Raw genomic sequence first — 17,745 nt, 5'->3', positions numbered from 1 at the left:
AAGATAGGAATAGAAGCAGACTTCCTCAATATAATAAAGGGCATATATAAAAAACCCACAGCTAACATCATACTCAGTGGTGAGAGACTAAAAGACTAAAACCTTCCCCTGTAATATTGGGAATATGAGGAAGATGTCCACAGTCACCACTGTTACTCAACACTGTACTAGAAGTTCTAGCTAGATCAGTTAGGAAAGAAAAATAAATAAAAGGCATCTAAATTGAAAAGGAAGAATTAAAATTTCCCTATTTGCAGAAGACATAATCCTATATTTAGAAAATTCCAAAAGGGGGAAAAAAAAACCACAAAGCTACCTGAGCTAATAAACAAGTTCAGCCAAGTGGTGAGACAGATGATCAAGAAGCAAAAATCAGTGGTATTTCTATATACTAATAAGGAGCTATCTGAGGTAAACAAGATAAAAAAATTCCATTTACAATAGCAGCTAAAAGAATCAATTCTCTAAGAATAAATTTAACCAAGGATGTAAAGGACCTGTACACAGAAAACCATAAGAAATTGCTAAAAGAAACAAAGACCTAAATAAATGGATAGGCATTCTGTGTTCATGGATTAGAAGGCTAAATGACGTTAAGATGTCAAAACTAACCAAATTTACAGGTTCCACACAATGCTAATCAAAATTCCAATAGCCTACTTTGCAGAAATGAAAAGCTAATTATCAAATTTATTTGGAAGGGTAAGGGGCCTCATATAGCCATAAACATCTTGAAAAAGAAGAAAGAAGTGGGAGGAATCATGCTTCCTGACTTTAAAGCATATCATAAAGCCACACCGGCCAAAACAGCATGGTACTGGCATAAAGAGAGCCATATCAATCAATGGAACCAAATTGAGAGTCTAGAAATAAACCTTCAGATCTATGGTCAACTGATTTTTTAAATTTTTAAAAAAAAATATAACAACAAACAAACACAAACATTCTTAACATATGATTATTCCATTCTACATATATAATCAGTAATTCACAATATCATCACACAGTTACATATTCATCATCATGATCATTTCTTAGAATATCTGCATCAATTCAGAAAAAGAAATAAAAAGACAACAGAAAAAAATTCATACATACCATACCCATTACCCCTAACTTTCATTATGACTAGCATTTCAATAAATTTATTTTAACATTTGTTCCCTCTATTATTTATTTTTATTCCATATGTTCTATTTGTGTGTTGACAAGATAGATAAAAGGAGCATCAGACACAAGGTTTTCACAATCACATAGTCACATTCTGAAAGTTATATCATTACACAGTCATCTTCAAGAAGCATGGCTATGGGAATGCAGCTCTACATTTTCAGGCAGTTCCCTCCAGCCTCTCCACTACATCTTGACCAACAAGGTGACATCTATTTAATGCATAAGAATACCCTCCATCTAAATGTTGTGTTAATTTTTTTTATTTTTTAAAATTTTTTTAATTAATTAAAATAAATAAATAAATAAATAAATAATAGGGGGAACAAATGTTAAAAATAAATTTAGCTTAAAGTGCTAGTGGTAAATGAAAGTGAGGGGTAAGGGGTATGGCATGTATAATCTTTTTTTTTTCTGTTATCGTTTTATTTCTTTTTTATTTTTTTCTAAATCGATGCAAATGTTCTAGAAATGATGAATATGCAACTATGTGATGATAAAGAATTACTGATTGTATATGTAGAATGGAATGATATCTTAATGCTTTGTCTGTTAATTTTTTTTTAATTAATAAAAAAAAAAAAAAGAATACCCTCCAAGATAACCTCTCGACACTGTTTGGAATCTCTCAGCTCATTCCAGGATTTCTAGGACTCATTTTGAGTCCCAGCTCATTCTAGGATTTCTGTCCCATGTTGTCAGGAAGGTCCACACCCCTAGAAGTCATGTCCCACATAGACAGGGGGAGGGCAGTGAATTTGCTTGTTGTGTTGGCTGGAGAGAGAGACCACATCAGAGCAACAAAAGAGGCTCTCTTGGGGGTAACTCTAAGGCCTAATTTTAAGTAGGCTTGACCTCTCCTTTGTGGGGTTAAGTTTCATATGAACAAACCCTAAGATTAGGGTCGCAGCATATTGCTTTTGTTGTCCCCACTACTTGTGAGAATATCAAGAATTCTCCACTTGTGGAGGGGAAGCTTAATTTTCCCCCTTTCTCACCATTCCCTCAAGGGGACTTAGAAAATACTTTTTTTTTTTATTAATTAATGGGAAAAAAAGAAATTAACCCAACGTTTAGAAATCATACCATTCTACATATGCAATCAGTAATTCTTAACATCATCACATAGATGCATGATCATCGTTTCTTAGTACATTTGCATTGGTTTAGAAGAACTAGCAACACAACAGAAAAAGATATAGAATGTTAATATAGAGAAAAAAAATAAAAGTAATAATAATAGTAAAAAAAAAGACAAACAACCAGACAAAAACAAAAACAAAACAACAACAAAAAAAACCTATAGCTCAGATGCAGCTTCATTCAGTGTTTTAACATGATTACTTTACAATTAAGTATTATTGTGCTGTCCATTTTTGAGTTTTTGTATCTAGTCCTGTTGCACAGTCTGTATCCCTTCAGCTCCAATTACCCATTATCTTACCCTGTTTCTAACTCCTGCTGGACTCTGTTACCAATGACATATTTCAAGTTTATTCTCGAATGCCGGTTCACATCAGTGGGACCATACAGTATCTGTCCTTTAGTTTTTGGCTAGACTCACTCAGCATAATGTTCTCTAGGTCCAGCAAATGCTTTTTTACTCACTGTTCGAATCACTCTGGGATTTATTGGAGCATCACTCTGGACAAACTTACAAAATCTTATGCCCTACTCAAGGTTCCATGTACTTACGGTGTTCAATAAAGCTGTCTACGTAAGTTATATTAGGAACTGCACTAGTTAAAATATAAATTTTGTATCAAATAAACATTTTTTGCTTTAGTCTCACACATAAGTTAAAATTTTAAAATATTATCATCTGTTTTCAACACCCCGCAGTAATGACATTTCTTTGTTCGACCTCATGCAAAAATATTTTTAAACTTGTACATTTAGTCACTATCATTATACGCTCTAGGCATTCCTAGATTATACCATCTCAGTCTTTACTGTCTATCTTTCTTTCTGATTTCATTTGTGCCCCCAGCCATCCTCCCTCTATCATTCTCACATTCAGCTTCATTCAGTGTTCTAACATAATTGTATTACAGTTAGGTAGTATTGTGCTACCCATTTCTGAGTTTTTACAATCAGTCCTGTTGCATTATCTGTATCCCTTCAGTTCCAATTACCCAATATCTTACCCTATTTCTATCTCCCGATGGTCTCTGTTACCATTGAAATTCTCCAAGTTTATTCACTAATGTCTGTTCATATCAGTGAGACCACACAGTATTTGTCCTTTTTGGTCAACTGATTTTCACAAGGTTTCCAAGTCCACTCGACTGGTTCAAAATAGTTTCTTCAATAAATGTTGTTTGGAACACTGGATATCCATACCCCTCCCCCAAAATTAAAGGGGACCCCTATCTCACACCCTGAACAAAACCTAAGTAAAAATGGATCAAAGACCTAAATGTAAGAACCAGTACCACAAAATTCCTAGAGGAAAATGTAGGGGAACATCATCAAGAGCTACTGAAAGTTGATAGTTTTTTAGACCTTATACCCAGTACAAGCAACCAAAGAAAAAGTAGATAAGTGGGACCGCCTCAAAATTTAATACAGTTACCCCTTCCATGTCGTGACCTTTCCCTTCATGGTCTTGATACACCATGGGTTGGCATAAGAAATTAAATGAGAATTTTGAGGCATTTTGCAGAAGCCACAGATGACACATGAAGGTTAGGAGACACAGAAAATGTTCAGAAACTCAGAAATGCATGTTAAAATCCTGGGTCCCAAGTCTTAGTGTTACTGGTGGTTTAGGAGGTGCTCTCAAGAAACAGAGGAAAGTGATGAACATGAAGGAAAAAGCAGAATGGTTAGATATGCTTCACTCAGGCAAAATGGCCACTGCAGTTGTCTCCCATTAATGGCATTAGCGAGTCGCTCATAACGCATATTAAGAAAAAAAGAGGACATTGTGTAGTTGCTGCAACTACATCAACAACTGCAAAGTATCTGCATAAACCATGAAATCCTCATCTCTCAGGCAGAAAGTACAACATTTTTGGGGTACGGTATTGCTGTACCAGCAGAGGCTGGTTTGAATTTTTTTTTTTTTTTTCACATGGGCAGGCACCGGGAATCGAACCCGGGTCCTCGGGCATGGCAGGCAAGCACTCTTACCTGCTGAGCCACCGTGGCCCACCCTGGTTTGAAATTTTAAGAAGAAAAGTTTAGTTTATGTAACACAGAAGTAACAGGAGAGGCAACTGGGGAGTTTCCTGAAACTGTGAAGAAACTGATTGAAGAGAAAGGTTACAAACTGGGACAGATATTCAATGGTGATGAAACTGCTCTATATTGGGAAAAACAGCCTCAGAGGACATATATCCTCAAAAAGAGAAAAGAGTCCCAAGTTTTAAAGCTACAAGGGATAGGCCAACCCTGCTCTTTGGTGCCAATGTCGTGGACTTCATAATACTACAACCCTGATATAAAGAAGTGCTAGCCCTCAAGCTTTCAAAGGAAAAGGCAAGTACCAACTGTTTCTATTTCAATTTTTCTAGTTACGTAGTATTTAAAAATTTCTCTTTCGTGCAGTATTTTAACTTAACATTGACCTACACATAGCCCTAGACCAAATACTTAACACAAATTTTATTTTTAAAAATACTGAAAAAAATTTTAAAAAGAATAATAAAAAAAAGAATCAGAATTTTTCTCTGGTATGAAGGGAGGGCCAAAATCTTTTAAGTGGCTTTTCCAGATTGTGGGGGTGCCATACTCCTAATCCCCACAATGTGGAAGGGATAACTGTAGCTGTGCTTCAAAGGAATTTGTTAAAATAGTGAAAAGGCAGCCAACTCAATGGGAGACAATATTTGGAAACCACATATCTGATAAGGGTTTGATATCCAGAATATATAAAGAAATTCTACAACTCAACAATAAAAAGACAAACAACCCAATTAAAAAATGGGAAAAAGATATGAATAGATATTTTTCCAAAGAGGAGATACAAATGGCTAGAAAACACACGATAGGCTACTCATCTTAAATAGCTATTAGGGAAATGCAGAGCAAAACTACAATGAGATACTGTTTCACACCTACTAGAATGGCCTCTATTAAACAAACAGGAAACTACAAGTGTTGGAGAGGATGTGAAGAAATAGGAGCACTTATTCACTGCTGATGGGCATGTAATATGGCACAGCACAGTCACTGTGGAGGAAGGTTTGGTGGTTTCTCAGGAAGCTAAGTATAGAGGTGCCTTACGAGCAGCAATTCCACTATTCTGTACACAGCCAGAAGATATGAAAGCAGGGATGTGAACAGGCATTTGCACACTGACATTCACAGTGGCATTATTCACAATTGCCAAAAGATGGAAACAACCCGAAAGTGTCTATCAACAGATGAATGGATAGACAAAATGTGGTATATACATATGATGGAATAATACTCAGCAGTAAAAAGGACTGAAATCCTGATGCACACGGCAACATGCATAAACCTTATGTTGAGTGAAATATGTCAGATACAGAAGGACAAATATATAATTTACTAATATGAACTAACTAAAATATGTAAACTAAAAGACATAAATAAAATCTAGAATACAGGTTACCAGGATATAGAATGAGGCTAAAGAATGGATAGCAATTGCTTAATAGGTACAGAATTTTTAACTTTTAACTAGATTGAACTTAAACATTTGGAAATAGAGGTGATGGTAACACATTACTGTGAGGATAATTAACTGTGCTGAATTGTGTGTGAATGTGGTGGAAAGGGAAACTTTAGAGTCATGTACTTCGCCAGAAGGAAAGCTGGGGATTAAAACATGGGAATGTATAACAGTGAACCTCCTGGTAGACAGTGACTGGGATTAACTGCACAAATATTCAAAAAGTTCTTTTATGAACTAGAACAAATGTATGACACTATTACAAGGAGTTATTAATAGAGTGGTATAAGGGAAAAATGTATCTATTGCAAGCTATGAACTATAGTTAACAATAATATCTTAATAATATTTCATCAGTAGTAACAAATGTACCACAACAATACTAAGGATCAATAATGGAGGCAAATGGAATGTTTTGGGATTTCTTTTTCATTTCATTTTTCTGGAGTAATGAAAATGTTTTAAAATTAATCATAGTGATAATGTACAAATATGTGATGATACTGTGAGCTGTTGATTGCATACTTCAGATGGAATGCATGAGTTGTGACTATATCTAATAACACTGCATTAAAAAATGGATCACAGACCTAAATGTACAAAACATAAAACTAGGAAATTTCTAAAAGAAGTCATACAGACTATCTGGATGACTTCTGACGGAGGCAAAATTTCTTAGAATGCAAAAAGCATGAACCACGTAAAATTTTTCTTTTTTTGCCACCTTTGCTGTATTCTATCATCTATTTTCAGAACAACTGAGAACGGGTTGTACACATTATACTCCTTAAACACATAATATTCCCATGAATACTGCCTATGAACAAGGGTACTCACTTGTGTAATTACCTTAAGTGCACTTATGAGTTCAAGAAATTTGACACTGATATAAAACAAAGCTTACAATGATGAAGAACAAAGGAATGTCATTACTGCAGGGTGCTGAAAATAGATGGTAATTAATATTTTAAAATTTCACCTATGCATGAGACTAAAGCAAAAAATGTTTATTTGGTACAAAATTTATATTTTGACTAGTACATTTCCTAAAATAACTTATGTAGATAGCTTGATTGAACACCAAAGTACTTGGAATCTTGGGTAGGACATGAGATTTTGTTGGTTTGTCCAGAGTGATGCCCCAATGAATCTCAGAGTGATTCAATCAGTGAGTGGAAATGTATTTACAAAGCCCTCTTTCAGGAATAGTGAGAATGGGGAGAAATTCAACTTCCCCAAGTTGAATTCTTGATATTCTCACAAGCAATGTGGACAACCAAAGCGATAGGCTGAGTCCCCAGTCTTGGGGTTTGTTCATATGAAACTTAACCTCACAAAGGATAGGTCAAGTCTACTTAAAATTTAGGCCTAAGAGTCACCCCCAAGAGAGCCTCTTTTGTTGCTCATATGTGGTCTCTCTCTTCAGCCAACACAACAAGCAAACTCACCACCCTCCCCCTGTCTACATGGGACATGACTCCCAGGGGTGTGGACCTTCCTGACAACGTGGGACAGAAATCCTAGAATGAGCTGAGACCCAGCATCAAGGGATTGAGAAAACCTTCTCGACCAAAAGGGGGAAGAGGGAAATGAGACAAAGTGTCAATGGCTGAGAGATTCCAAACAGAGTCAAGAGGTTATCCTGGAGGTTATTCTTACGCATTAAGTAGATATCACCTTGTTATCCAAGATGTAATGGAGAGGCTGGAGGGAACTGCCTGAAAATGTAGAGCTGTGTTCCAGTAGCCATGTTTCTTGATGATGACTGAATAATGATATAGCTTTCACAATGTGACTGTGTGATTGTGAAAACCTTTGTGTCTGATGCTCCTTTTATCTACCTTGTCAACAAACGAGTAGAACATATGGAATAAAAATAAATAATAGGGGGAACAAATGTTAAATTAAATTTAGTTTGAAATGCTAGTGATCAGTGAAAGCGAGGGGTAAGGGGTATGGTATATATCATCTTTTTTTTCTGTTGTCTTTTTATTTCTTTCTGAATTGATGCAAATGTTCTCAGAAATGATGAATATGCAACTATGTGATGATATTGTGAATTACTGATTATATATGTAGAACAGAATGATCATGTGTAATGTTTTAGTTTGTTTGTTAATTTTTTAAATAAATAAATAAAAATAAATTTTACATTCTATATCCCAACATTTTCTTATGTCCCAATAATGTCCTTTTTTTCTCAATCTACTAAATTTATTTTAACATTTGTTTCCCCTATTATTTATTTTTCATCCATATGTTTTATTCATCTGTCTATAACGTAGATAAAAGAAGCATGAGACACAATGTTTTCACAATCATACAGTCACACTGCGAAAACTATATCATTATACAATCATCTTCAAGAAACATGGCTACTGGAACACAGCTCCACATTTTCAGGCAGTTCCCTCCAGCCTCTCTGTTGAGCCTTAACTAAAAAGGTGATATCTATTTAATGTGTAAGAATAATCTCCAGGATAACCTCTCAATTTCTGTTTGGAAAGCCGTTGATACTTTATTTTGTCTCATTTCTCTCTTCCTTCTTTTGGTCAAGAAGGTTTTCTCAATTCCTTGGTGCTCAGTCTCAGCTCATTCTATGATTTCTGTCCCATGGTGGCAGGAAGGTCCATACCCCTGGAAGTCATGTTCCATGTAGAGAGGGGGAGGGTAGTGAGTTTGCTTGTCGTGTTGGGTGAGAGAGAGAGAGGCCAATCTGAGCAACAAAAGAGGTTCTCTGGGGGTGATTCTTAGGCCTAATTTTAAGTAGGCTTAGCCTATCCTTTGCAGAGTGGGTTAAGTTTCATATGAACAAACCCCAAGATTGGGGGCTCAGCCTATTGCTTTGGTTGTCCACACTGCTTGATAAATTGGATTACATTAGTCATTGATGGGGCCTTAGCAGGGATGGAGCAGATGCCCATTAAACACCCAACATCACTACCTCCTTTTTAAGGGTCCACTTCGGTATGGTCTAAAAACCACTGATGGTGTCTTAACTAACAGACCAATAACTAACAAAGTTAGAAATAAAATAAAACATGGGAAATATTGGTTCCTTTATAAAAACAGAAATAATAATGCTACTATGTTTTCCTTATTCACTGAGAATGGCAAACTTTCCATTTTATTTTTCCACTAATTACAACACTTATTTAGAATCTAAGAAGTAAATCATATAAACCCAGTTTTTCTGTATTCCCATTAAAGGGTGCAAGTTATTGTACAAGCTAAATATGAAAAATATTCAAAATGATTGGGATTTTACAAAAAAATTCTGAAGCAAAATGTTTCAACATTATTGCACATTAATGTGCAGAAAGAAGATACTACTTTTAAAAATGCAATTAAAGGATAACAGGGTTTTTATTATTACTGAGGCTTAAAAACTGCTTTCCAAAATTTAATATATACATTTTGTCTCTAAAAGATTTTATATGTAAATTGAATAGTTAGCATAGGCATTAAAAGTAATCTTAAAATAAAAAACTCAAAGAACATAAGCTTTGTTTTCATTTTTTGTATCTCCCTACATATATGTATTTCTATACCTTTACATATACACACACAGAGGCAGATACGTGATATTTATATCATAGGGAATTTTGTTCACAATGTTTTCTTTTTCTTTCTTTCTTCTTCTTCTTCTTTTTTTTTTTTGTATGGGCCGGGAATCAAACCTGGGTCTCCTGCATGGCAGGCAAGAATTCTACCTACCAGTGAACTGCACCCTCCATTTGCTTTCACTTATGTTGTGTATTCATTAATTTTCAAATATCATGTGCTTACTTCTCAGTATTCTCTAAAGAATTCATCTGTTGCTTTCCTATGTCATATTTTTTGGACACAGACAAAACTGAAAGGCACTTTATACATGGTAATTTTAAAAAATCACACTAAAAAGTCTGTTTGTTCTAGATCATGAAAATATAACATGTATTTCATTTACATTTCAATGCAGTAAATATTTACTGAGCACTTATTATAGCTTAGCCACTGTGTGAATCACAATAAACACACAAATAAGACACAGACCTTGGCCTCAAGAAGCTTGGTTTAGTGGGAGAGACAGGAATGAAAGTAAATTAATAAAGTGTGTGAGAGTACAAAACCCTCATCTTCTGAAAGATTCAGGGCTTCATCTAGTGGAGTTACCTATCATCCATCTTCAACAAATATATATTAAGTATTATGAAGCTCTGGGCTGAACCCTGGAAATAGAAGGGTAACAAAAACACAGTCCTTTTCATCACAGAGCTTGGAAGCTAGAGGAAAGAGAAACAATAAAACAAATAATTTCAATAAAGGCTAAGTTCTACAACAGAGACAGGACAAGGTGTTACAGGAGCATAGGGGAGGGGGACCTCTGACCTAGACCAGGGTGGGTCAGGGAAAGCTACCTAAAGGACCCAATGAAGTTCAAGCTGAAAACGAAAGGATGTATCAAGAGGCAAGAGTAGTGATTCTGTGTAAAAGTCCAGAAATGAGAGAGACCATACTATTTGAGGGGATGAAAGAAGTTCAGAACAGTTGAATGTAATAACAAATAGGAGAAGCCCATAAGGAGTGAAGGTGGTTCAAGATGCCTCTGGAAAAGTAGGCAAAGGCCAGATCATGAAGGTCATATAGATCATGAAAATACTTCAGCCTTTATTGTTGTTAATAAGACAGTTTTAAATAGTTGTAAACAAGAAAGAACCATCATTCTGATTGCACTTGGAAGAGCTAAAATGTTGGAAGGGATCAAGACTAAAGGCCGAAATTCAATGAGGAGGCAACAATGCCATAATTCATGTAAGAAATCATGGTATCCTGCCTCAGATAATGGCAGGGACAATGAAGAGAAGAGGGTATATTTGTAAACCATGTACAAATCAGAAGATGAAAGATCAGCTATGGGAGGTAGAAAGAGGGAGATATGGATTCTGACCTGGTCACTGGGTTTGATTTAGACCATGTTACTACAAAATGCCTTTGAGACATCCAAAAGGATAGCTGTATATATAGATCAGAATAAAGTGATTGACAAAAGGATTTATGTACTATAAATACAAAATATCTATGAACATTTTCACAAAAGGGCATCGACAAAAGCTCCTGTGGCTCTGAAGTTAATGAGTTTGAGTTCTATTAGGGATTATGTTTCCTGACTTCTCCAGCAGGCTCTTCTTCATTGGCCTAAATCACAGCGTGGATGATACTTCACTCCATCTGGTCTACTGGAGTTTATTTTACCAACTGATTGCTTACTTTCCTGTTTCTCAGCAGTGACAGCTGGTTTCCTATGTTTATATTTATCTGATTATTTCTACAAGGTATTTAAGAGAGAAGTAAATTTCTACAATTTGCACTGAGCATGGATAAGTAGAAAATATTAACATTAATTACAATAGCATTCCATTCATTCAAATTATTCCACGTGTTGACGAACAGTATTATTTGATCACACTTAAAAGTGATTTTCCCTTCAAATGAGCACATCAGTGGGACTTGACATGATGACTCATGCTTTATAGCACCAACAAGAAATTTAGTAAATAGAAAAACTGAAAATTCTGTCTCAAAGATAGTGATGTTAATATTTTTAGCTGACTTTAAATTTACAAAGCCTCATTCTCCTGATGGAATTTTCCAAGACTTAAAGGACTAGCACTGTCTTATAACTAAGAACCTGTTCTAAATGCTGAAAATTTATCCTTCTCTGTAAGTGATCTAAAGGCCGGCTGATTCCAAATTTCAAAGAACAATGCAAAAATATATTTCTCTAATTAAGGTCCCCAATAACCCCCAGGTCGAGAAATTCAATTAACACTTCTCGTTCTCTTCTTTTGCTTTTTCAGCAGGTTTCAAATGTATTTCCTACCTTACTCAAAATCATCTCTGTCCTTGGCTTCCATGATACTGTCCTCAGCCACTATGGCTTCTATTTCTCTGTCTTCTGCTGGCCCATCACCCTCTCTTTGACTTTTAAAACTAGATACATGTGTGGACCTGGCACTTCTTACATTATTATCCCATTAGATGAAACTCATCCAACACTTTGGATCTGATTTTCAGATCCTGAACATCAACATCCAAACGAATATTTCAATAAATAGCATCACCATCTCCCCAACAGTTATAGCTGGAAGTCACTCCTGATTCCAATCTTCATTATCTCATGCAAAGAAACTGCACAGCTTTTCAATTCTAAGGACTTGTACTTGGCCTTAGGTTTCCAGAAGGACTAGGTTTTATAAGGCTCCTGGCTCATGTAACAGTTCCACTTTTGAAGCTTGTGGAGAAGATGAAGCATTCAGATAGATATATTTTCTTTTTGCATGGTTGGATAAATTTTAAATTAGCACTTTAAATGTGGTAATAAGTCAGTAAATATGGACACAAATTATTATATAATAAATAAATAAATTATTATATCTTTGCTGGCTCTCAGAGGATAGGTCTTTCTTACTATTATAAATACCTGTAAAGGGAATGAGATTTTGAAGCTACTGTTCATATCATATTAGTAGCCCCTCCAGTTTCTCTCATTTTTCAGGACAATGGTAAGTACTGAAAATGGTGTAATTGTTCCAGACAAGATGACGAATCAGTGAGAGGTTTGGGAATGTGGGTAATCTATTTTTATTCATAGAGTAAAATATTTTAGAAACCCTGAATAAGGCTTAACTGCCATCAAAATGACTCGAATTTCAGCATTGGCAACAGGATTAAACTCTCCAATTTAGGGCTAGAGCATTCATTTTAGAAAATATTCAAAGAAAAGGACCATTTCCTGGAAAAATGCAAAGGAATCAAACAATTGATACTATTCTGGTTGAATATTACAGCCCCTTTGACAAAGCATAAAACTCCTTCTTTTCCTCCTGAGTGTCTAGACTTTATATTTTGATCCACTGATCTATTTATCTAATTCACAATTAATATTTCATCATTTAAAAATTCTTATAATTGCATGTTTTATATACAGGAAGGTAAATCCCTTCTAATTATTCTTATCTTTCAAAATTGTTTGCTAATTCCTAATTTCGATGGCAAAGCTCCTAGTGTTTAATTACTAAATAATAAATATTTGTTCCTAATAATGTTTTTAGCTATATTTAAAAAACATTTTCTGCATTTTTTAATTAGAAAGGATGCTGAATTCTATCAAGCATTTGGTCAACTATAAATATGGCCTTTTTTTTCCCTTTCAATGTCATAAGTTACATTTATAGGTTCTCAGTGTTGACACACATTGCATTTCGAATGCCACTTCTCATTTTCTTTGCTGGACCACCATAAAACCAGACTTGATCAGTGATTCTGGTGTTCTACTCTTATGCTAATATCTAGGCTAGATGATGTTCTCATTCACAGCTGGGAATTTGGTTAGCAGATATACCTTCCCTGATGAGTCCTTAATTAATGTCTCAATAAATGATATCAACATCTTTCTAACTGCTGAAGCCTGAATCCCAGAGTTAGATTTCTTGATATTTTATTAGGATTTGGGGATCTTTGCACAAACACACCATTCAGGGACTGGATGGTTGTGTGCTAGTCCCGAATTTTCTTGCTCTGGGATCCTTCTCTTCGCATCAAAAGCAGACTATTTGAAGGCAGAAACCTTGCCCAGTACTGTATCTTCAGTACCTCTAACAAAGTTCCATACAGAAAGCATTTGATAATTACTGAATGAATACTGAATGATTAAATAATGAAAGAACAAACTCTGCTAATTTCTTACGAATTCCAATGCTTCTCTGACTTACAATATGTCTGCCCATCTGTTTCGTCCACTTGCCAGTTCAACACTCTACTTAGCATTGTGTTTCTCTCCCCTTTTCTACTACTGACCACCCAACCTGACAACAGATGCCACTCCAGTCAATTCATTTATGGACTGCATGAAGCATAGCAGCAGTTCAGAGCAGGGGAGGGAAAGAACAACCCAAAGTGCACTATTCACTACCTAAAAATTCTTCAATGAGTATATACTGTCTTAACTGCAATTATATATTACTGAAAATTGACCCAGAAAGACTGCTGTCTTCATTTGTCCAGCTCAGTTAAGAAGCATAACTAAAAAGGGCGGTATAAAACACGAATTTACAAAAAAAAAATTAGAAAATAGACCTTTAAGCCTGTGAATTAAGTAAGATTTTGTGACCATGTGTATGTGTTAAGGGATAAACTTCTCAAGAACTGGATTCCTCACCTCTCCAAGAAGCTCAACCAGGGGCTACTTAACTTTGAAGGTGGCAGACTTTTCCCTTAGTGCAGAAGGTGGTAGGGTAAGACTGGGAAGTATAGAGTCAGAAACTGATGACAACATAGGTCTACTTAAGGGAGACAGGAGATGACATCCAATATTCTGAGCTTCACTCAGTTCCCAAGCAGCATGTAGCTAAAGCAGAGGTGGACACTGTGATCACCCCTTCCACATGATAAAATGGCTCAGTCTTGTTGAAGATGAAATTCTGACTTATAGGTGACCACACGCACTTTTAGAGAAGTATCAAAGCAAAAGAATGTAACTGACAAGGAAATCTGCTTGTTTCCATGATCTATAACCTTCTAAGAATAACTAAAACCATGACTAACAATACCATACTGTTGTTTAACATCATGCAGGTCAGTATCAGAATATAACACAGACAGTTAGAACACTGTCAAGACTTTAGGAATTGTATACAATCTCTAAATATATGAACAACACTTCACCCATACAAATTAAGACAAGGACTGAAAATCCCTTTTAATTATTGTAATACTTCCCAAACACTTCCTATGTAATATGTGAAACAATTTAGCACCTCACTTTTAAAATATGAAAGAACAAATCCTTTGCAACAGTTTTCCTTGAAAGGCGAGAAGACGTGACTTCTGAAATAAAAGATGATAAGGTCAACATAAACAAACATATTATTCTGATATGATATAAAATCTTTGTGTCTAGACAGAGTATTAAGATAGTTAAGAAAAACTCTGTACAACCTTTCCTTAAGAGCAGACTAACAAACCAAATTATTTTAACAAAGGGAAAACTAAACTCCAGTTTGACACAGAAGCGCTTTAAAAATATATAAACAGGCTTATCAAATTTCTGGTCAATGTTCACTACAACAGAATTCACTTTCAAAAACCTATAGCTTTCCATATTCACTCAGGTTTTGTCCAATGTATTCTATATATATTTACATTTCTTTTTAGAGTAAGTAGGCAGAAAATTTATTAGATACACACGTAAGAGGCAGGTCGGCACTCTCACAAAGACAGAGGTTAGGAAGGTAAGAGGCCTGTCCTATGTATTCTTGAGGATAAAACTACACACTTTAAAAAGTACATCTTATATTTTTTACATACTTTCATAGCTTATATTACCAAATAACAGTAGACAATTTTCCAATTGTTATAAAAGATAAATATGAAAATCAGAGAAGCCAAATGGACTCCAAACGGTAACTCTGAACAGACCCACTCTAAGACACATACAAATCAGACTGTCAAATGCCAAAGAAAAGGAGAGAATAGAGCAAAGCGATTCACCACATACAAAGGAAGCCACATGGGCTAAGTGATGACTACTCAGCAGCACCACGGAGGTGAGAAGGCAATAGTACGATATATTTAAGATACATAAGGAGAAAAATTGCCAAGTAAGCTATCCTTCAAAAGTGAGGGAGACAAAACTTATGGAGTCCAGAATGGAAAAAAGACTTCATAATTCTGTGCAGCTTAATGTAATACTCAGTTTGCGGTCTGAAGCTATTGTGTACCCCAGAAAATCATGTCCTCTGATCCTCATTCAATACTGCTGGGTTGAATCTTTTTGATTGCTTCCATGATGATGTGACCCACCCAAATGTGGGTTGTAGCCTTTGATTAAATGGTTTCCATGGAGATGCATCTCCATCCATTCAAGGTGGGGTTGCTTACTGGAGTCCTTTAAGAGGGAACCATTTTGGAAAAAGCTTTGGAACCAATAGAGCCAACAGAACAGACAGAGCCCCGGGGCAGCCACTGAAGAAGCCTGGAGAAAAAGCTAACAACCAATGGATCAAAGAAGAAATTGTTAGAGAAATCAGTAAATATCTTGAGATGAAAGAAAATGAGGACACAATATATCAAAGCTCTGAGGCAGTGCTGAGAGGGAAATTTATAGCTCTAAACCCCTACATTAAAAAGAAAAAGCTAAGGCCAATGACTGAACTGAATAGCTGGTGAAACTAGATGTTTAACCACAGTTCTGCCTTCATTACCACAATCAGTTTGTGAATTTCCTGGTTCTCTGGTTGTTATTGATTTCCAGTTTCATTCCATTATGATCATAGAAATGCTTTGCATAATTTCACTATTTTTAAATTTATCAAGACCTGTTTTGTGCCCCAGCATATGGTTCATCCTGGTGAATGTTCCATGAGCACTTGAGAAGTCTGTTCTGCTGTTTTGGGGTGCAGTGTTCTATATATGTCTGTTGAACTTATATTATTTACATTCTTCATTTCTCTCTATTGTTTCTTTTGTTCTCCATTTCATTTATTTCAGCTCTAATCTTTGTCTTTCCTTCTGCTTCCTATGCTATTGATTTGCTGTTCTGTTCTGGTTTGCTAGCTGCCAGAATGCAATATACCAGAAACAGAATGGCTTTTAAAAGGGGGAATTTAATAAATTGCTAGTTTACAGTTCTAAGGCTGAGAAAATGTCCCAATTGAAACAATCTATAGAAATGTCCAATTTAAGGCATCAAAGGAAAGATACCTTGGATCAAGAAGGCCAATGACGTTCAATGTTTCTCTCTCAGCTGGAAGGACACATGCAAACACGGCGGCATCTGCCAGCTTTCATGTGGCTCTACCAAAAAGAGACTCTCTCCAAAATGTTTCCTCTTTTAAAAGATTCCAGTAAGCAGCTCCACCTTCAGTGGGTGGAGATACACCTCCACGGAAATCATCTAATTAAAAGTTACCACCCACAATCGGGTGGGTCACATCTTCATGGAATCAAAATGCTCCCACCCAGCAATATTGAATGAGGATTAAAGGCTTGGCTTTTCTGGGGTCCACCACAGATTCAGACCAGCACATTCCACCCTTTGGGCCCCCAAAAGACATGCTCTTTCCAAATGCAAAATACATTCATTCCATAACAATATCAGAAAACCTTAAACCTTTCAGTAGCAATACAAATTAAGTACCAAATTATAGTATAAAATCTCATCAAGTTAGTTATAGGCATGGTCTGTCTTAAGGCAAAATTCTCTCCATTTGCTCTGGACCTTTGAAAACTCATAATAAGTTATTTGCTGCCATAATACAAAGGAGGAACATTCGTAGGATACATATACATATTTCCTTAGGGAGGAAGGAACACAGGGGTCACTGGATCCATACAGTTTCGAAAACCTGCAGGGCAGAGTCCATTAGATTTCAAAATCTGAGAATCATTTAGCTTTGGGGCTTTTGAAACCAGCAGTCCCACCCTTTCCAAGGGCCTATGCAAAGGCCTGCCTCTCTCCGAATACAACCTTGGGGGATATTGGGGAGACCTCCTTTTTCTCGACGCCACCCTCTCCAAGCATCAGACCCACACTCGGGCTCTCTGCCATCTCCAGGGCACACACTCAACCCCTCCATTTGGTGGCAGCCAGGCTCTCCCCAAACCCCAAGGAATGTGCTTCACCTTCTCCAAGGCCTGAGGCGGCATGACTCTTCCACTGCAAGGAGGTGGAAGGCCCATCCTCTGCCTTTGGGGTAAACTCACCCTCTTCACGGGCTTGGGTGGGTCTGCTCTCCTAGCCTGAGGCTTCTTGACTTCAGACCTCAGCCTCCATGGTTTTGCCTCTGAAGTTATTTTTCCTCCCTTCTCTGAACCCCCCAGTCCAGACTGGCAGCGGCTCTTTTTATACAGGTACCACAGCACTCTTGTCGGCTTTCTATGCAGCAGCTTTG

General features: G+C 36.3%; 1 protein-coding gene across 6 annotated transcripts in view; it reads right to left on the bottom strand.

Annotated features, from left to right (window-relative positions):
- KIAA1958 (KIAA1958 ortholog) overlaps positions 1 to 17,745 on the bottom strand; it is a 284,958-nt gene that overhangs the window by 146,847 nt on the left and 120,366 nt on the right. The window lies entirely within an intron of this gene.

The sequence above is a fragment of the Tamandua tetradactyla genome, chromosome 2 (assembly GCF_023851605.1).
Source record: "Tamandua tetradactyla isolate mTamTet1 chromosome 2, mTamTet1.pri, whole genome shotgun sequence".
Lineage (NCBI taxonomy): Eukaryota > Metazoa > Chordata > Mammalia > Pilosa > Myrmecophagidae > Tamandua > Tamandua tetradactyla.
This window is presented reverse-complemented; position numbering and strand designations above follow the sequence as displayed.